At 40.4% G+C, this 21333-nt stretch overlaps 1 protein-coding gene across 1 annotated transcript in view; it reads left to right on the top strand.

Moving 5' to 3' along the window:
• The window catches only part of LOC135094645 (nuclear pore complex protein Nup133-like), a 93708-nt gene that overhangs the window by 7895 nt on the left and 64480 nt on the right, over positions 1–21333 (top strand). Inside the window, exon 2 of the mRNA XM_063994913.1 lies at positions 1441–1564. The gene's annotated coding sequence lies outside the window, so the exon portion shown is untranslated. The remainder of the gene's footprint in view (positions 1–1440; positions 1565–21333) is intronic.

The following is a 21333-nucleotide window of genomic DNA, read 5'->3' on the forward strand; positions in this document are numbered from 1 at the left end:
GTTCTTCTTCTTGTTCTTGTTGTTGTTCTTCATCTTCATCTTTTCGTGTCTTTCTTTTTCTTCTTCTTTTCGTGTACTCTCTCTCTCTCTCTCTCTCTCTCTCTCTCTCTCTCTCTCTCTCTCTCTCTCTCTCTCCCCTTGTTTTTCCTTTAAAATGTGAAGTTACCAAGTTGTTGTATCAAGGAATTATGAGCAGAAACCAAGTAAAAATAGCGTGAAACTGAAGACACGAGTTGGGATTGGAAATTAAATGGTTTCCTCTTTCTTTCACATCCGGGTATCTGATTAGTATTATCAAGTTACCGTGAAGATGAAAAGAAAAACACACACACACACACACACACACACACACACACACACACAGCAAGTGACTGAAAGACGGAAAAATTAAGTAGTATCGTATTTCGTCTTGTTTTCCTCTTGTTTCCTCTTCACTGATATGGAAAGTTATTGAGTATGTGAACAAATTTACTTTTTTTCACAGTATTCCATCGTTACTAGTTGACCCGAGGCTGAGGCAAATAATAATATCTTGAGAATTTAATGTTATCGTATCTTTCTTCTCTCTTTCATTCAAGTCTAAATGTAATGTTATCTAGTTACCCTATCAAATTATCATTGAGTTATCCTTATAAAGTAATTCTCAAGTTACTATAAATTCAATTGAAGTAAAAGTACGAAGAAGACGCGACTTAAGATTTACAACATCGTATAAACATTAAAATCTCTCGAATTTAAAAAGCTATCGTACGCTAGTGAAGAGTATCGTACCTTTAGACTCTCTCCCTCTTTATCAGGTTATACCTAATTATCATCGTGTGGTCATGAACTCGAATTGAAAGAACACAGAAAACGGGATTAGTAGGTTGAAAATTAAATAGTGTCACCTCAAAAAGAAACTGGATTAAAAAGAAAACGGTACTATATCTCCTTCCTGTCTTTCCCTCTCCTGCTCCTCGCCTCGCCTTTCCCTCCTCGCCTGCATCGCCCGCCTCTCCTAGCCACCCCTTTTGTCCCATTTTCAAGGGTAATATCCAGCTAGCCATTAATCCACATATCCATTCAGGCAGCGAGGTGGAAGAGCGGCCTGCAACGATCAGTTCAATTAGTAAACCAATCAGTTGTGTAGCCCGCGTGTGTTGATCTGCGGTGTGTGTGTGTGTGTGTGTGTGTGTGTGTTTTGTTGTATGTATTTTTTTTTTGTGATGTTTTCTGTTTTAGTTGTTGTTTACTTTGTTTTTGTCTTACTGTTGTTGTTTTGTTTTCCTTTTTTTATCTTGTTTTCTTTTCTTTTCTTTTTTCTTGTTTCTTTTTTAAGTTTCTGGTGTTTCATTGGATTCATTTTCCGAATTTTTTTACTTATTGTTATTTTCTCATTTTTTTTCGCCTTTTGCTTATCTCCTTTCCTTCCTTTTTCATCTTAATTTTTCGTTTTCACAGCCAACCTAAAAGAAAACGGAAGTCAGCGAAGATAAAAAGTGTCAGCGAGGGAGGAAGTCAGCCAGCATAGTGAGAGGAGCCGCCAGAGGTCAGCAAAGCGGCGCGGCTGAACAAGACGACCATGGTGAGGCAATTAAGAGTACTCCCAGGTTTAGTAAATTTGCTGCCTACTACCGTTCCACCCCGTCGCGTACGATACTACTATTTCTGCCTACGAGAGTCTAAGGGTACGATACTCTTCACTGCCGTACAATAACTTAGTTCGATATTTTAGTGCTTATAGGTACGATGGTGTTTTGGGAGTATTTTGGGATTGTATTTACTAATGTACGATGCTGTTCATCTGCGTACGATAGTTTTTAAGTACGGTATTCTGATGTTTACAAGTACGATGGCGTTTCCTGAATGCCTGTGTGTTGTTAATTATTGTATGTTTAACTCTAAATATACCCAGGATCTACTTTTATTCTTTATGTGTTAAATATATAAAAGATTTTGTTTATAATGTACAATTCTTCCAGTCTTCACTACATGAGAGAGCACGATGACACAATTTCTTGACGCGATAAAGAGCAAGTGTACAATAATATCACGGTGTTGAGTACGAGAGTGTTGTGATGCGTACGGTAGCCTCGCCTCTCTTTAACTTTACCTTCATTCATCTCGGCTTTAATATTACGAGGCGTCACTCACCACACACACACACACACACACACACACACACACACACACACACACACACACACACACAGACAGATAGATACATAGAAAGATATTTTATTAACCAAAGATAAGAGTGACATAATACAATCTTTTAATATATGATTATAACTTCAAGGTACGTCAATATTTACATACAAAAAAATATATGTAATTACCAAATATATACTCCACAAAACTGCATACACTAAATAGAAATAAATAATGGCAGTTCTTCGTATAGTAATCATAAAAACAATGTAGGAAACTTGTTATTTTTTTCACACACACACACACACACACACACACACACACATACACACGCACAGCTCAGAAATCACCGATACCATTATTTTTCACACACACACGCACACACAGACACACACACACACACACACACACACACACAGTTCGGAAATCATTGGTACGCAGAACGGCAAACACTAAGGTAATACTCGCAGCTGGTAACACTGTCAGCTCCGGGAATCGAAACCCATCTCTTTTCTGACCCTCGAGATAAAACAAACAATTGAGATGGAGTCACCTGAAGAGGCTGAGGAAAATATTAGTTTTATTATTGGTAATGTTTGCGCTTTTTTGTTTGCTGAGACTTGAGAGAGAGAGAGAGAGAGAGAGAGAGAGAGAGAGAGAGAGAGAGAGAGAGAGAGAGAGAGAGAGAGAGAGAGAGAGAGATTTACCTATATGTATTTTAGTGTAGTAAGTGATTGGATCGCCTCTCTCTCTCTCTCTCTCTCTCTCTCTCTCTCTCTCTCTCTCTCTCTCTCTCTCTCTCTCTCTCTCTCTCTCTCTCTCTCTCTCTCGCTCGCTCTGAAATTTGAGTTAACTTGTAGAATTTCCTTCGTTTTTTTTTTCGTTTTGTTAATAATTATACTACTTAATATATAAACTAGAGAGAGAGAGAGAGAGAGAGAGAGAGAGAGAGAGAGAAACAAGGACAGAGACAAAGAGACAGACAGAGAGGCAGGGAGAGAGAGAGAGACGATTTACATACGTTTCGAGCTGCCAAATTTCCTGCCGCCCGCTCCTCCGTGACTGTCTGGCTGCTAATGAAGATTTGGATAAATTGCCTCCAACACCAATTTCAAGGAACTGTAAATCACAATCCTCGAATATTTTGAAGCAAAGGAGAATTAGTCTTGGTTGCTCTCGCTCTCTCGTCGTCCTCATTTTCCTCCTCCTCCTCCTTCCTCCTCCTCCTGTTATTATTGTTATTTTTTTCTTTTTTTGTGCTTCTTGTTCGTCTTCTGTTTTTTTTTTTTTTTTTTGGGGGGTGTTTTCGATGTTTCGTGCGTTTTGTTTTTGTTTTTCTTAAGTTTATTTTTCTTCGTCCTTGTTGGAGTTCGTTTGCTTTGTTTTGTTTTTTTATTCTTATTCTTTTCTGCTTCTTGTTCGTCTTTTTTTTCTTTTTTGAAGACTGATTTTTTCTCCTTTTCAGTTTATTTATTTTTTTTCTTTCGTGCCTTCTTTTCTCTTCTTTATCTATCCTTTCTCCTTTCCTCTTTATTGCCTTCAAGTTTCCTTTCTTCCTATCATCTGCTACCTTATCTCTTTTCCTTCGCTTCCTCTCCTATTCATTGTTTTTCTATGCCTCCTTTCTTTATCGTCTTCCTTCCTTCCCTGCCTTCAAGTTTCCTAATCTTCTTCCCTCCCTCCTTTCCTCTCTTTGTCTTGAAGTTCCCTGTCTCCCTACTCTTATCTCTCTCTTTCTCTCATCCATCCTTTCATACCTCCCTTCTTTATCTTCCCCACATCCCTCATTCCCCCTCTTTCTTACTTCTCCTTCCTTCTCCCACCTTTATTTCCCCCTCCTAAGAAGCCTTTCTCTAATTTGTTGATGGCTCATTTGTCACTCAATTTTTATCTCCTTGGTCGTTAATCCAAAGAGGAATTTGGGGTCTACGGGGGGACGATAGTTTATTGAGGGACAAAGAGAAAGGGAGGGGTTCTGTCTGTCTGTGTGTGTGTGTGTGTGTGTGTGTGTGTGTGTGTTTCTGCTATTCTGTCGATTTTTCTTGTTTCTAAGGAGTGTTTATTTTCATTTTTTTTGTTTAGTTTTTCTTTCTTCTTTTGTTTTCTTTCCTTTTTTTTTCTTTCTCTCGTTATTGACTTATTAAGCTATTCATTCATTTATTCATTCATTCACGTAACTGTTAGAGTGTGTGTGTGTGTGTGTGTGTATGTGTGTGTGTTTGGGAGGGGGTGTTTGTGTGTGTCCGTTCATACATACATACATACATACATACATACATACATACATACATACATACATACATACATACATACAAGGAAAATTAAAGGCATTGTATCGATTTCTGCCGACCAAAAAAATAATGAAGGAGGAGGAGGAGGAGGAGGAGGAGGAGGAGGAGGAGGAGGAGGAGGAGGAGGAGGCATGTTAGATCTCTTTATAAAAATATTTAGTATGTAATTGGATATCATTTTCGGAAGGAGGGAGAGAGAGAGAGGGAGAGAGGGAGAGAGGGGACGGAGGGAGGGAGGGAGAGAAAGTAGGAGAGAGGCATGAAGGAACATTAGCTGCGATAAGTGAGGAAAATGGAGGAAGGATCTGAGAGGAGGAGGAGGAGGAGGAGGAGGAGGAGGAGGAGGAGGAGGAGGAGGAGGAGGAGGAGGAGGAGGAGACACTTGCTAAACAATAATAAACGAACTGGCAAACGAGAGAGAGAGAGAGAGAGAGAGAGAGAGAGAGAGAGAGAGAGAGAGAGAGAGAGAGAGAGAGAGAGAGAGAGAGAGAACCATAAATAGCCAAATACTTCCCTTAGAACAGAGGCGAAAAATGTCAACACACACACACACACACACACACACACGGCGATAGAGACGCCTGATGTATCCAAAAGAGCATCACTGAAGCGTAAAAATGGGATTACAGTCACCACAAACAGCGCAGCGCAATCCTATCCCACGCCCAAAGCAAGAATAATAACGAGGCAGGAAGCGCACAACACATCACCGCGCGCAAATCCGTGAAAAGCGCACAATTGAACTCCACTCCCTACTTGGCGCAGCGCGAAGGACGAGCTGTGTCGGAGAAGATCGCGCTGCTACTGTGTTTTGTTGCGTCGCGGCTGGGGGCGTCCGTGGCCCTCTCTCGCCTCTCCATAAGTAACAATTAAGACTTTTTGACCCGCACGCCGTCTTCTGAAGCCCCGAGCAGCGATGGGGGACTACGCCATCTCTTTATTTTTCATTATCGTCTCCTTGTTGATGTTTTTGATGCCGGGAATCAGCCAGCAGCGGATGAAGAGAAGGGCTTTCTGGTCTGTGTGTGTGTGTGTGTGTGTGTGTGTGTGTGTGTTTACATTGACGCCTCAGACTTATTTTGTGGTAACGCTAGCGATGTTTTCGTTTAGATTTGCCCTACGTCTTCACTCGTCTTCTTATTTTTCCCGCGCGCCGATCACAGTGTTCCGCAAGGCCTCTCGGTGTTGTGGCGGCACGAGCGTTCAAAGGCGCGTCAGTCACAAGCTGGAAAAATGTGAAATAAGAACAAAACCGCAAACCTTCCCTTTTCTCATTAAGGAAAACGACCTTGAGTCTAAACTAAAATACCATCACGTACTTCTCAACCCCAATCTCCTCTCGCCCTCTCTCCTCCCGCTCCTCCCGCCGTGCCACCTTCCCGGGTAGGCTGCCGGCATAGGTAAAGCAGGATTGACTCTGACGTTTATTTCAGCACAGAAGGATCTGATCGCTTCTCTCTGTGGCGTTTGGGTTTGAGAGGCGACACCGTGAACTTTGTAGCGGTGGTGGTGGTGGTGGTGGTGGTACTGGTGGTGCTGGTAGGGCGGTGCGATTACTGCTATTGTGTTTGTAGGGAAGGAGGTGGAGGTGGAGGTGGAGGAGGAGGAGGAGGACACTGATCAGACAGATAACCTGATGGAATAACCTTAAGTATAAGTGATAATCTTTTGCCATTGACGGAAAAATGTAAAGGAAAGGAGAGAGAGGAGGAGGAGGAGGAGGAGGAGGACAAAGGTCAGACTGATAACCTGATACCTGTCTCCTCCATAGCACACCTGTCTGTCGCGGAGAATCGAAAGGGAGATAAGATCCGCCTTTCACGTAGAAGGAAGGGATAGAAGAGCAGAAGCCCAGCCCCCACCCACCTCCCCTTCCTCGCCACCACCACCACCACCACCACCACCACCACCGCCGCCACCGCCAGGAAACTGTATTGATGAAAAAAGTTAACTAAGAGGAAGGCTATTTAGAAAGGAGGAAAGATGGAGGCATTAATAGAAGCTTAAAGAAAATATATACGTATTTTTATTATGGCATGAAGAGAATGGAGTTTAATTTATGTTATTTTTTATGGAGGCTTGTCAAGTACGCGAAAAAAAAGGGAAAAAAGGAAATAATGAAAAAAAAACTCACTCATTTTTAATATTTTCACAAGTCAAGATCAATTCAAGCTCAATTTTAAGTTTATTTCCACAAGTCTTAGCGAGGCAGAAGAGCAGGAGGAGGAGGAGGAGGACGAGGAGGAATAGAAAGATGATGAAGAGGAAAGAAGAGGTCAAAAGAGGAGGAAGAGGACCAGGAATATGCAGAGGAGAAAAAAGAGATAGAAGAGAGGAAGAAGGAGAAGAAACATGATGAATAGGAGGAAGAGATATAAGAAGAGAAGGAGGAGGACCAGAAACATGCAGAGAAGAAGGTAGAAGATGTAGAAGAAGAGAAAGAGAACTACAAGGATGTTAAAGAAGAAGAAGAAGAGGTAAAAGAGGAGGAGGAGGAGGACCAGAAAGATGGAGAGGAAGAAGATGTAGAAAGGGAGGAGGAGGAGGACCAGAAAGTTGAATAAGAGCAAGAAGTAAAAGAAGAGGAGGAGGAGGACAAGAAAGATGAAGGAGAAGAAGAAAAATAAAAGAGGAGAAGGATAACTAGAAAATGCAAAGGAGAAGAAGGAAACGGTAGGAGAAGAGAAGTAAGAAGAAGAAGAGGAGGAGATGAGTAGGCCAGATCAGAATCATATGTGTTCCCGCTTCCTTCTCCGCCTGGGGCCTCTAAGACTTGTGGTAACAGGGTGTTGGAATCCATTAGGCTCCCCTCTATTGTCTTTATTAAGGAGTTCCTATGTTATGGATTTCAACGGTGGCTTGGTTATTTTCCCTCTAGTTTCCTCTATCTACTTCCTCGTCTTCTTCCTCTTTTTGCTCCTTCTCATCTTCCTCCTCCTTTGCGTATTTCTTCTCCTTCTTCTGTTTTACCTGTTCTTCTTCAGTAGATAATAATATATTTCTGGTCCTTCTCTCCTCCTCCTCCTCCTCCACCTCTTCTGTCTATTCATCCTCGTCCTCTTCCTCGTGTTATTCATCCTTCCTCTTCCCTCCTCCTCTGCATATTTATGGTTCTCCTTCTGCTTCTATTTCTCCACTTCTCGATTTCCTCCTCCTCCTCCTCCTCCTCCTCCTCCTCCTCCTGCTAGTGGTGTTATTGAAAGCTAATGAACCTAGCACGCATCTAAGATCAAAGAACAAAGACCAGATGGTTCTTGGTTATTAATTACAATATAGAAGCCCATTAATCTGTGCCTTGGGATCCAGAGAGAGAGAGAGAGAGAGAGGGGGGGAGGGGAGAAGAGAGGGAGAGGTATTGTATATGGGTGAATATGTAGCAATAGATGGTATGGGTTTATGTGGGTATTCTTAAAAGCTTTGTTCTCTATTTTCAAAGGTTTCAGAAATTATTAGTCGTTTTCTCATGGGTGTCTTTTCTCTCACTAACGAGGCAGAATCCTTGTCTAGTTCCCTTTAGAGTGGTGAAAACATGCCTGAAAACTCCCAGTAACGTGTTTGGTAGACGCTCAAATAAGACGCAAAAGCATTTTCAAAATAAAAACCTAAGATAACCGAACCTAACCTGACCTAATCTAAACTTGCCTAACCTAACCTAACCTAACCTAACAACCTAATCTAGCCCTTACCTGACCTAACCTTACCTTACTTTACCTAACCTAACGTAACCTAACCTAACCTTACCTAACCTAACCTAACCTTACCTTACCTTACCTTACCTTACCTAACCTAACCTAACCTAACCTAACCTATTACCATACAAAACAACACCACTAACTTAATCTTACCAAATTCAACCCAGAGAGAGAGAGAGAGAGAGAGAGAGAGAGAGAGAGAGAGAGAGAGACCCAAAAGTTCCCCACCACCACCAATGGGATCTAAATTGGGAAGAAGCATCAAAGAGACACGAAATTTCACTATTGAATTAAACCACAAGAATTTACAGTGTCTCTCCATCTCTGCATCCCTTTATCTGTATTTACCTTTACTAGCCGAGTGTGTGTGGTGGTGTGTGGTGGTGTGTGTGGTGGTGCGTGGTGGTGTTCTTCATTACTGAGCTCATTAGAGAGGCTGTCGAAAATATTAGGAGTGACGAGGGTTTTGGCTGTTTCTGAAACCTCTTTGAAACAGCTTCGGTCTGGAATTTATGTCGTTATGGTTCGAGGATTTGAAACTTTGGTGGTTTTGGTAGTTGTGTGTGTGTGTGTGTGTGTGTGTGTGTGTGTGTGTGTTTGTTTGTTATTTTTTTTATATTCCTCCTCCTCCTCCTCTTCCTCCCTCCTCGTTTTCCTTTTCTCATTCTCCTCCTCAAATTCCTCGTTCTAGTCTTCTTCCTCCTCCTCTTCTTCCTCCTCGTCTTCCTCCTCTTCTTCCTCCTCCTCCTCTCAATTACTTGTCATCTTCAGTACTCCCGTGTGTGTGTGTGTGTGTGTGTGTGTGTGTGTGTGTGTGTGTGTGCTTTGTTATTCACCTTGGAGATGCGAAATTCTCTCTCTCTCTCTCTCTCTCTCTCTCTCTCTCTCTCTCTCTCTCTCTCTCTCTCTCTCTCTCTCTCTCTCTCTCTCTCTCCCTTATTCCCCAACCTCCTTACTTTTTCCTCTTTCCTCCCTCCTTTCTTATTCTCCTCCTCTCCCTCCTTCTTTCCTCCCTCCTCCCTTTCTTTCCCTTCATCCCTGCCTACCTCCCTCTCTCCCTCCCTTCTTCCCTCCCTTTCCTCTCCCTCTCTCTCGCTCTGACACACATTCCCTACCCTTATTCCCTCAACCTCTTCTCTTTCCCTCCATCCCTCCTCTCCCTTCCCTCCATTCCTCCTCTCCCTCCCCTCCTCCTTCCCTCCACTTGTATTCCTCCATATATCTCAACTCTTCACCTTCAGTAACAAACATTTCTTGGCGTGAACGAAAAGTATTGACACACGAACCACTGAAGTCTTGCAGTGTTAGTGTTGTGAACGAAATGATTGGAATGTTTCGCTCAGAAGGTTTGGGATTAAGAGAAAAACACGTAGATTGAAACTTAGTAAATGAGTCTTGCTTAATTAATTTACTTTCGTGTTTTTCTTTCTTTTTTTTTTCTTTTCGTTTGGTTTTGTTTGGTTGTTTGTTTGTTTTTTCGTTTTATTGTCTTTTTTCGTTTTATTTATTTATTTTTTTGTGTTTTCATTATTTTTTTTTCTATTATTCTTATTTTTGTTCTTTTTTTATTAACAAATCCATTTTTCAAAGTCATACATCGAAAACATCCGAATCATCTTTGTCCTCTGCAAATTTCAACCTTAAATTGTCTTGTTCTTTGTACGACACTAAAAAAAAAAAAAAAAAAAAACTGCACCTTTATAAAGTCACTCAAAATACTTACACCGCAAGAGAAACAAAAAGAAAAAAAGAAAAATTTAACGTTATGTATATCTTCAATACAACAACACCTTTAAAAAAAATATATACATAACCATTTCAACTTAAGAATTTCCTCAACGAATCTTACATACACACAAATATTCAGAAAAAAAAATAAATAAATAACAAGAAAAGAAAGGAAACAAAATAGCATCGCACGGTATTGGTCGGTAATAATGGAGTCTTCATTTATTTTTCCTTTCTTGGCACTTTTTCGGCGCTTATCACGGCGGCGGCGGGTGAAGGAGTCCCATCCACGTCCCAGTCTCCAGTCACTCTCATAATTGACACTCCGCAAGAAATTTAATTAAGTGTTTTATCTTAGTATCGAGTGCGGGGAGCTGGGAGTCATCTGTCATTTTGTCGATGTATAGACGACAGACTCCTCCGCGTCGCGTGCAGTGTTGCCACGTCACCACACGCGCGCGACCTGCCGCCACCACCACTACCAATACCGCTGATGTTTTTTCTCCCTCATTCTTTCTCAATACACCTCCAAATTTACGGCACTTGGTGGCATTAATGCGATAAATCTCCACGTTTTTAGCGCACGTGATCAGAAATAGGGGAGAGAAACGTCACTGGTAATTAAAAAGAAACAAAAAAGTAGAGGAAAGTGATTGGAAACGGTTGTGGCAACACTGCGCGTAGTAAAGGAACGCTTCGTGTCGGCGAGAAATAGACCAGACTTTTGTTTTAATTGGAAAAAATCATCACGTCAGTTCCAGGAGCATCTGAGGCGAGAAAAACGTAATTGCATTCCCGGGTTGGTGCCGAACCTGTCTGGGAGCCGCAAGCGAACCGGGCCCGCCACCTGTCGATCCGATGTCACGTAAGATAAACACCGTGTCTAAATGAACCAATGAAGAGCGCCAGGCAGGGAGGCGGGATGGCAGGCACTGGGGGAAGAAGAGGCGGAGGAAACATGGTGAGAAAAAGCAGGAAAGACAAGAAATTAAGCATTAGAAAGGGAAAAAAACACAATAAAAAGCAGAAAGGACGAGAAAAACAAGCATTACAAAAGGAAATAATACGTGATAAAGCAAAGACAAGCGGGGAAACCAAGAAAATAATGGAGGCGGGAATGTACGCACTCGGGAAGGGAGGGGCGGGAAGAAACAGGTGAGAGACGGCAAGGAAGACAAGAAAACGAGTATTGAAAAAGGAACAAGGTACAATAAAGAAAAGAAAACAAGGAAAATCAAGAAAAAAACAGGCATTACAAAAGAAACAAAGTGGAATTAAAGAAAAAGAAGAGCAGGAAAAAAGAAAAACAAGGATTGGAAAAGGAAAAAGGCAGAAGGAAACAAGGTACAAGTAAAAGGGAAATAAAAAGAGGAAAAAAGAGATATGATAATTGAAAGATGGAAGTAAAAAGACACCAAAATCAGAGAGAGAGAGAGAGAGAGAGAGAGAGAGAGAGAGAGAGAGAGAGAGAGAGAGAGAGAGAGAGAGAGAGAGAGAGCATAACTGAAAGGGGTAAGCAGAAAAGGCTAAATTAAAACTAAACAGGTACTAAAAAGAGAGAGGGAGAGAAAAGAGAGAGATAAACTCATATGTGATTGAAAGGCGGGTGAGAGGGAGACGAGAGAAAGAAGGGAGGAGGAAGAAAAAAGGAAGAGAACATAATGAGAAGGATAGGAAGGCTTGCAAATCATTTATTCTTTATTTCTCTCTCTTCCTTTCCTTCGTTCTCGTAACTTTTAATTTCTGAAGCTTCTTGTTTTAGCTTCACTTGTTGATGAAGCTTCGGATTTGAGAGTGAATGGTTGAAGGGAAGAGAAGAGTGAGAGTGAGAGAGTGAGTGAGTGAGTGAGTGTATCTAGTTAATCTTTGCATTGTGTTCATAATATTTGTGGTTTATTTCAAGTTTATTATTTATCTCCGCTTTTTATCTCTCCTTTCCTTCCTCATACTTTACTCTTTTCTTCCCTCTCACCTTCTACCTCTCCTTCCTTGTTATTTCTCCCTTTCCGCCTCTCTTAACCTTATTTTTTTCCCCCTTTCTCTTTGTTTCTCCTTATCTCCTCTTACTTTCTTCTCTCTCCCTTTCCTCCACTTTTCTTCCCCTCTTTCCTTCCTCTCCTTACTTATTACCGTCTCCCTCTCTTCCCCTTCTCTTTCCCTATTTCTTCCGCTCACTCCCTCTCCTTTTCCTTCTCCTACGCAAAAATGGCGAAGCATCCCATTTCATTGACTCGTTTTCTGAGATCAATGATGGACGAACGTTTTCTTTGATGCTGTTTCTCTTGCTTACTGCTGCGTTATGTTGAAAGATTTGTGTCCATAGTAAGTTTATTTATCGAAACCGCAGATTTTAAAGGTTGTGAATTGGTAGATATATATGTGAATTGTTAGAAATAAGTAGGTGAACTGGTTTGGCTTTGTACGTCAATTTGTGGCAGGAAGTACGACGGCAAAGTGTTCGATAATTTTTGAGTTGGTAAGATAGTGCTTTAATCTCCTTTTTCTATATTGCTTTTTTTTTTCTTAATGTGTTTTTTTTGTTTATATTTTTTTTTCTTTTTATATCTAAATACTTTTTAACTGTTTTTTCTTTCGTTTTTCCTTCATCTCTTCCTTTTTCCTTACTTTCTCCTACGATTCCTTCCGTTTCCTCCATTTTTCTAATTTTCTCTTATTACTCATTCCTTTTCTTCCTTACTCTCTTCCTTTTGCCATCTCCCTTTCCATTTCTTCAACCTAATACACTTTTTTTTCATCCTTATTCCCTCACTTTAATTCCATACCTCTCTATCTCCTTCCCTTCCTCTCCCTTGCTCCTTTTTTTCCCTCCCTCTCTCCCTCTCTCCCTCTCTCCCTAAGAACACAAGAAAAATCACACCAAAAGAGAAAATTATTTATCTCCTCTAATGCGCTGTCTCCTTCCTCTTCCTCCTCTTCCTCCTCCTCCTCCTCCTCCTCCTCCTCCTCCTCCTCTTCCTCCTCGTCCTCTTCCTTCTTTTTTTGTTATTTCAATTGGAAGGTCATGATTTTTCTTGGTTTTCATTTATTAATTTATTTATGTTGTAGGAGTTGAGTGTATAAGAGAGAGAGAGAGAGAGAGAGAGAGAGAGAGAGAGAGAGAGAGAGAGAGAGAGAGAGAAACTTCGTCCTTAGCAGAAAGAAAACGAGGACTGAGGTGATGAAATAAAAAAGTCCCCTCCTCCTCCTCCTCCTCCTCCTCCTCCTCCTCCTCCTCTCTTGAAGTCTGGCACAATTTTCCAATATATTTGAGAGCCACGAAAAGAAGCTACAGGGATAAGAAAAAAAATAATAATAAAATCCCCGTAACAGACAAGGTTCAAGATGGCGGATGACAGCTCGTTCCCTGAAAAACTCAACCACTTCCTTCAAAAAAAAAAAAAAATGGAAAGGAAAGAAAAAAAAGAAGTCAAATTAATTTCTCATCAATTATGACTTTTTCCTCTTTTTTCAGGGGAAGAATCTCGTTTTCTTTTCGCTTCGTTTTCTTTTCCGCGACGTGGACTCAACTAAAGGAGTGTGAATGAAGTACTTGAAGGTAATGTGAAATGTTTAATACGAATTTTGGAAAGGAGTAAAAATAAGATAGATACTTAATAAAGGAGCAAGAAGGCTGTTAATTAATGTGATGTTTACCAGACTTAAGGATTATAAAGGAGTCTAAATGAATGTAAAGTCCTTATGATTATGTAAAAAGTTGAATAGGAGACTAGTAAAGAGGAGTGTAATCGGAGTTAAATGGAGTGAAAAAAAAATTAGACTAAACTGAAGGAGTCTAACAAGAGTATAAGTTAATATAAAGTACTTTTCGTGATGTTAAAAGTTTAATAGGAGTCTGTATAGTAAAGGAGAAAAATCGTAATAGAAACTTAATGAAAGGGTGAAAAAAGTTAGTAATTAATATGAGGGAATGCATAGAGAGAATTTTCCATCATTACTCCGGATTATAAATGAACAAAAAGGACCTTAGGCAGAGTAAAAGACTGAAATGGATCACGTAAAGGAGTGAAAAGTCATGAAAAGGAAATAAAAAAGGAAAGTTTAGATAGGTTAGGTTAGGTTAGGTTAGGTTAGGTTAGGTTAGGTTAGGTTAGGTTACGTTAGGTTAGGTTAGGTTAGGTTAGGTTAGGTTAGGTTTGGTGGGGATAGTCAGGTTAGGTTAGGTTAGGTTATGTTAGGTTAGGTTAGGTTAGGTTTGGTGGGGATAGTCAGGTTAGGTTATGTTAGGTTGGGTTTGGTGGGAATAGTCAGGATAGGATAGGTTAGGTTAGGTGGGGATAGGATAGGTGGTGGTTAGGGAACTGTTGCTTAGGTCAGGTTGTTACGTCACTGTCAGGTAGCGGTGACCTCTGAAAACCAATTAAAAAAAAATAAGTAGATAGCACAAATAAATACGAAATAAAAATAACTAAAAATAAAAAATAATAAAAGTTTAACGTATCTCATTAAAAGTTAATTACTAAAATATTCGAGACTCATTGTATTTGAAGATTTTGCATAAATATTCTCTTACCATCATTACTGTCAGTAGTAGTAGTAGTAGTAGGAGTAGTAGCAGTGGTAGTGATAGTAGTAGTAGTAGTTGTAGTTCTTATAGTAATAGTAGTAGTAGTAGTAGATGTAAATAATAATAATAATAATAATAATAATAATAATAGCAGCAGCAGCAGGCATTCCTCTAGGTAAATTAGCCCAGTATTAAGTGGTGATGCGAAGATTGCGCCGCGCCATAATCAGATCGACAGCGAGAAGTCTGCTGGGAATATCTTAATTCTGCAACAAGATAATGAGTTTGTGGCTTGAACCAGTCTAGTATATTATCTTTTGTTTGGATCAGAGAGAGAGAGAGAGAGAGAGAGAGAGAGAGAGAGAGAGAGAGAGAGAGAGAGAGAGAGAGAGAGAGAGAGAGAGAGAGAGAGAGAGTATTAGTGGATTAATTAACGTATGAAGACCTAAAATATTTAAAATGTAACATAGTAAAAATTGAACCGAGTATTTAGACAAGAAAAAATTAAGAAGGTTAGATTGATGATAGATAAATAGGAAAAAGATAGATATATGGGTAGATAGATAGACAAATTGATATATAAAAAAGATGAATTAATAAATGCAAAAAGATGGATGGATTGGTCAATAAATAAACTGAATGAAAAAGAAAAAATATATATATTTCAACCACGGTAAGGCAATTTTAAAAGCAATCAAACAAAATCATCAGAAATAATAATCTTGTTTTTCTTCTTACTCCTTTTTCTTCTTTACCTCCTTCCTCTTCTTACGTCTCGTCATCCTCTATTCTTTTTTCTTTTTTCTCCTTCTTATTATTATTAATCTCCTTTTTTTTTCTCTCTTTATATTCCTTCTTCTTCTTCTTTTCCTTCTCCTCTTCCTCCTGTCCCCGTCACCTCCCATCACCTCCATTCTTAACCAAAATACAGTAAATCTCCCTTTCCTTTCATCCCCTTCTTTACCTCTTTCCTCCAGCTGCTATCGAAGCGAACACAAGGGAACACAAAGAAGGAACAAGGAGCCAGAGAGGGATCCGAACCCTTTGGTGGATTTCGTTTGTAACTGCAGCCAACAATTATTGAGGCTGAGGCTTGCAGTCCATCAATCCAGAGAGAGAGAGAGAGAGAGAGAGAGAGAGAGAAGGGAGGGGGGGAAGATAAGATAGATAAGAGGGAGATAAGAAACTTGAGAGAAAGAAAGGAATGAAGGGTGGAGGGAGGAAGATAAAGAAGGGAAGCATAGAAGAATAAATGATAAAAAGGAGAGAAGGGGAGGAGAGATAAGAGGAAAGATAAGATAGATAACAGAGAGATAGGAAACTTGAAGAAAGGAAAGAAATGAAGGATGGAGGGAGTAAGATAAAGAAGGGAAGCACGGAAGAACAAATAATAAATGAGAGAGGAGAGAGAGAGAGAGAGAGAGAGAGAGAGAGAGAGAGAGAGAGAGAGAGAGAGAGAGAGAGAGAGAGAGAGAGAGAATAATTATTCTGAGTCTACCCATAAAATGCCAAGATAATTGAGAAGTGAACGTCTTGAAATCGGTGGAAGAGAAGACGAGGAGGAGAAGGAGGAGGAGGAGGAGGAGGAGGAGGAGGAGAGAGGAGCCGGTCAGTCTCGCCCGGCAGACCCAAACAAACCCGCGTCTGAGGGAGAATATAAAAACAAGAAACAGCAATTTACGATCCAATAATCCGAAGGCAAAGTGTAAGAGGGAGCGGCGGAGGAGGAAGAGGGAGAAGAGGAGGAGGAGGAGGGGGAGGAAGGGCGGGATACTTGATACTGGGTGAGGCATTCCCTAATCTCTCTTCCCCTCTCCTCCTCCTCCTCCTCCTCCTGCCCCTCCTTCTGCCCCTCCTTCTGCCCCTCCTTCGCCCATCTCTGCGTGCACTTAATCAAAAATTTTTGCGGATATCCATCATCTTTCGGCGTCACTCTCAGGGGCGGCGTTCAATTACCAATAAGTGTATCTACATAGCCATTACCTGGTCGCCTCACCTTTACGTATTCTTGCTGGATTATGCACTTAATGTTATATAAATGGGAATAATTGCTCTGAGGTTCCCCGGCTTGCTTGTGAAGGAAGGGCTTGTACCGCTATCGCCCCTAGGTACTTGTGCTGTAAAGGTTTTTTTTTTTTGTTTTCATTTGGTTTGTGGTTAATTTTTTTGGCCTTTTGTGCTTTTGGTGAGTTGTATAGGCCTGTTTTCTTCTCTTTTTTTTCTTCTTCTTCGTCTTCGCCTTCTTACTGTATCTTGTTTTCTTCTTAGGTATTAGTGCTATATTTCTTTTTTCTTTTTTTGTTCTAGTTTTCATTGAGTTTGTGGGAGGTTTCGGTCCTACGTACATTTGGATATACAGGCATACAGTTCTCGTCAAAGTCTCCCTAGAATTTTGAAACATCTTTGCAAGCCTCCGTGATCCCCACCAGAACAGAAGAATCCTAATGAAAACCCACGATAATTTTTTTTTTTCAGTCTGTTAAAAGTAGTCGAGATAAGAAGCTGAAATGTTTGAAAATACGGACCACACTGTCTTCTCTACCACCATCACCATCACTATCACCACCACGATAATCACTACAGCCATTAATATTCACTCTTAAGTAATATTTCCAGCTGCATGTAGACAGACAGACAGACAGACAGACAGACAGACAGACAGACAGACGGACAGGTAGATGAATTGATTATATATTCGCAAGCATATATATTTTGCTTTTGTTAATTAGAATTACTAAGGTTAAAGTTGCTTTGAATATTGCATAAGAAATGGTGATGGTGGTAGTAGTAGTAGTAGTGTAATAATGAGGATGGTTATAATAATGAAAACAACAACAACAACAACAAACAAACAAAGCAACCATGTAAAAAATCTTAACCCGACAAAAACCAAAAAAAAAGAAGGAAAACTTAAACAAACAAACAACAACAACCAAAGCAACCATGTAAAAAATCTTAACCCGACAAAAAACAAAAAAAAAGAAGGAAAACTTATTAAAACCCAAATTCTTAACAATGTGAGCGATTAACCAAAGGGCATTTTTCTAACCTGGATTAATTAAACTTCCGTGTATTGGTACTTCGTGCATTAACATTTTTACCTGCGTGTATAAATGACGGTTCTTGTCGAATAGATTATTATAGCGAACATTATACGCTCTTGGAGGAAAAACACGCCACTGGAGGAACATTGGAGAGAAAACTCGTACCTGTGGAGGGAAAATCGTAAATTGGAGAGAAATTTCGTACCTGTGAAGAGGAAAAATATGAAAATCGCACATATGGAGGGAAAATCGCACATGTGGAGAGAAAAATCGCACATGTGGAGAGAAAATCGCACCTGTGGAGAGAAAAATCGCACATGTGGAGAGAAAATCGCACCTGTGGAGAGAAAATCGCACCTGTGGAGGAAAAATCGTACGAGTGGAGAGAAAATCGTACGAGTGGAGAGAAAATCGTACGAGTGGAGGAAAAATTGCACTGTGGAGAGAAAAACCGCACCAGTGGAGAGAAAAATTCAAATATGGAAGAAATTTTACACCTGAGAAATCGTAAACTGAAATACCTTGAAAGAGAGAGAGAGAGAGAGAGAGAGAGAGAGAGAGAGAGAGAGAGAGAGAGAGAGAGAGAGAGAGAGAGATAATAGGGTGTACCTGTGTTTATGGTAATGCCAGCAGCCTCTCCATTCATCGAGGCACGGAGTCACGCTTCAAAGGTTTGTGTTGCACCTGAGCTCTCCAAAATTGCCGCCGCCTTCCCCGTCCATGTTCGTAATGAAAAGGTTTCTTATATTCATCTTTTTTTCTCCTCCTCCTCCTCCTCCTCCTCCTCCTCCTCCTCTTCCTCCTCTTCCTCTTCTTCCACTGATCAGTCAAGCATATTTATCGATGGTTTGCATTCCGATCCTCCTCCTCCTCCTCCTCCTCCTCCTCCTCCTCCTCCTTCTGCTTCGTCTCTATTTCAGAATTTCCTCTCTCATTCTTCTCCTCCATTGCCTCTTTCCTTCTTAATCATCTCCTCCTCCTCCTCCTCCTCCTCCTCCTCCTCCTCCTTCATCTCTTTCCGCTGCTCTTTCTCTTCATCCTCTTTCTGTTCCTCTGTGAAATTTCTTAGGTTTTTGCTTTCGTTTCTCTTGTTAGTAATTTTATCGTTGTTTTGACCTGTGTGTGTGTGTGTGTGTGTGTGTGTGTGTGTGTGTGTGTAATCGTGATATGCCAGTTTTTTCCTCCATTTAATTCACTAGGACTGAAAGCGTTCATTATTCTCATCACCATCACCACCACCATCACTACCATCACCACCACCACCATCACTACCATCACCATCACCACCATCACCTCTCATTTTCATCCCATTACTCCTGTCATCCTCTCTCAGCCAAACCTCCTTCAGTTCTTTCCTCATAACATCATTCCCTCCCTTGCTTCCCCCAGTCTCTCCTCCCCTTGCTCTCCCTCTGCCCCCCCTCCCATCCCCCATCAGGCCGCGTCACCACCCATCACGAGGCTTCACCCCATACTGTGACGCGCATGCCCGCAAGATGTGATATTAATTGCAATTAGAGAGAAGAAAGTACCCGCCCCCTACGTTTTCTCATTACTGCGGAATATGAAGCCTGCGAGTTTGCCCGCCATTATTCTGACACCCACCACCACCACCACCACCTCCGCCACCACCGCCACCAGAGCAATCACTACCACCACCATCAGTATCAGGATTATCACCACTATTACTTCTACTACCATCATTGCTGCTACTACTACTACTACTACTACTACTACTACTACTACTACTACTACTACTACTACTGCGACTACACGAACACCATCACAATCACTATTAATGTTTCCCAAAATCAAAAATAGAAAATATATATAAAACAACTAATATAATCTTCCATTTTTCCTTTCCTCCTTCCTTCCTTCCCTCCCTCCCACCCTCCCCTCCGTCCTTCCTTCCTCCTCCTCCTCGTCCTCCTCGTCCTCTTCCTCATCCCGCCTCCTATCATAATAATCACATCAAATTAGCGGCTCAGGGAACCATAAGATTGATCGGCGGGGCAGGAAGAGAAAAATATGATGAATGATATTCCCAAAGTGATCGATCTCCCGCTGCGATTAATGATGATGACGATGATGGCGGCGGTGGTGGTGATCCCTGAATTACTTGCTTTTAACGGGGGTAACTATTCGTTTCGTCATGTATATTTGTGGTGTTTATTTTTTTCTTTCTTTCTTTCTCTTTTTAGGTGTGAATATGTTTGTTTTTGTTATTCTTTTGCCACGTACTAAATATTGATCTTTTTATTTCAGAATTAGCTGCTTTTAACGGGGTAACTATTTCTAGATAGGTAGAGAAATAGATTAATAGGTTGGTAAGTAGGAAAATGGGTAAATAGATAGATAAATAGTAAGCGAACACACAGATAAATAGATAAATAAATAAATAAATAGACAATTGAGAATATATTAGCATCCTGCATCTCATATTTATTTCTTTAGTGTCAGTCTAATGTAGGAAGTGCGATATTGCAACGAAACTTTTACTCTTCCTCGCCAGCCAACCATCAACAAATAGACAAACGAAAATTTATTTATGTTCATCATCTGTAAATCATTATATACCACCATTATTATTATTATTGCTATTTTCTTTACTTTTTTTTTCTTTCTTGCCTCGTACGTTAATATCAGCATCCTTCACCTCACTTTTTTTTTTGTTTTTTTTTACGATTCCATTACTAAAATATTTAATTCACAGATACATGAATTTTTTTTTTTATTATTATTATTATTCATTTTCTTTCCTTTATATTTTCAGTCAGACCTTATTCCACTTTTTCTCTCTATATCTATTATCATTTTCATTTTACAATTCACTGATACTCGAATGACGCAATTTTACTCGCTTTTTCCTTTTATATTTTCAATCAGACTGTATTTCACTCTTATTTTTCTCCCTTTCTATTTCTATTATCATTTTCGTTTTACAATTTGATTACAAAAATATTCAAATTCACTGACACACGAAGTACTTTATTCTATTCGATTATTTTCTTTATATTTCCAGTCAGAATTTTACCTGACCGACTTGACTTACCTGACTGACTTGACTGATCTCTACTGACTGATGACTTACCGCCGCTACCGTCCATAAGGTGCAATTAAGATCATTATTGCTCGTTATGTAAGTCATTAATCAACCTTACGGACCCAACACCTGGCGGCAGAGTTGTAATCTTTTGTGTTAATTACAGGTGTGTTGTGGGTGAGAGAGAGAGAGAGAGAGAGAGAGAGAGAGAGAGAGAGAGAGAGAGAGAGAGAGAGAGAGAGAGAGAGAGGAGGGCAGAAGTGAGATTTAATTAATTTCAACGCGATTTTCAGCTTTTTGTTTTATTTTTTTTATTCTTGTGCAGTAAATAAACTTTGACGTAAGATGTACTATTATAGAAACACCATCACCACCACCACCACCATCATCATCATCATCATCATCATCATCATCATCATCATCATCACCACCATCATTATCACCATCATCATCATCTTCACCCCCACAACAACAACAACAAAAAGTGGTAGTGGTAATAAAATAACGATAACAACAACAACAACAACAACAACAACAACAACAACAACAATCATAATAATCACCACCACCACCACCACCACCACCACTACTACCAAACTTTCACCCCCTTCTTCGTCATATTCTTTCATTACGAACTCCATCGAAGATCAGGATTAAATACTGCAGTATTTGGTTCTTAATGGCCCACTGACTCGGCACGTCTTGCGCACCCTGACAGTGACGGAGAGAGAGAGAGAGAGAGAGAGAGAGAGAGAGAGAGAGAGAGAGAGAGAGAGAGAGAGAGGGAGAGGGAGAGGGAGTATGAAAGGAAAACCAAAACACGAATAAGAAACAGAATGAAGAGAGAAGATTAAAAGAAAGAAAATGAAAGGAGGAT

The sequence above is a fragment of the Scylla paramamosain genome, chromosome 46 (assembly GCF_035594125.1).
Source record: "Scylla paramamosain isolate STU-SP2022 chromosome 46, ASM3559412v1, whole genome shotgun sequence".
Lineage (NCBI taxonomy): Eukaryota > Metazoa > Arthropoda > Malacostraca > Decapoda > Portunidae > Scylla > Scylla paramamosain.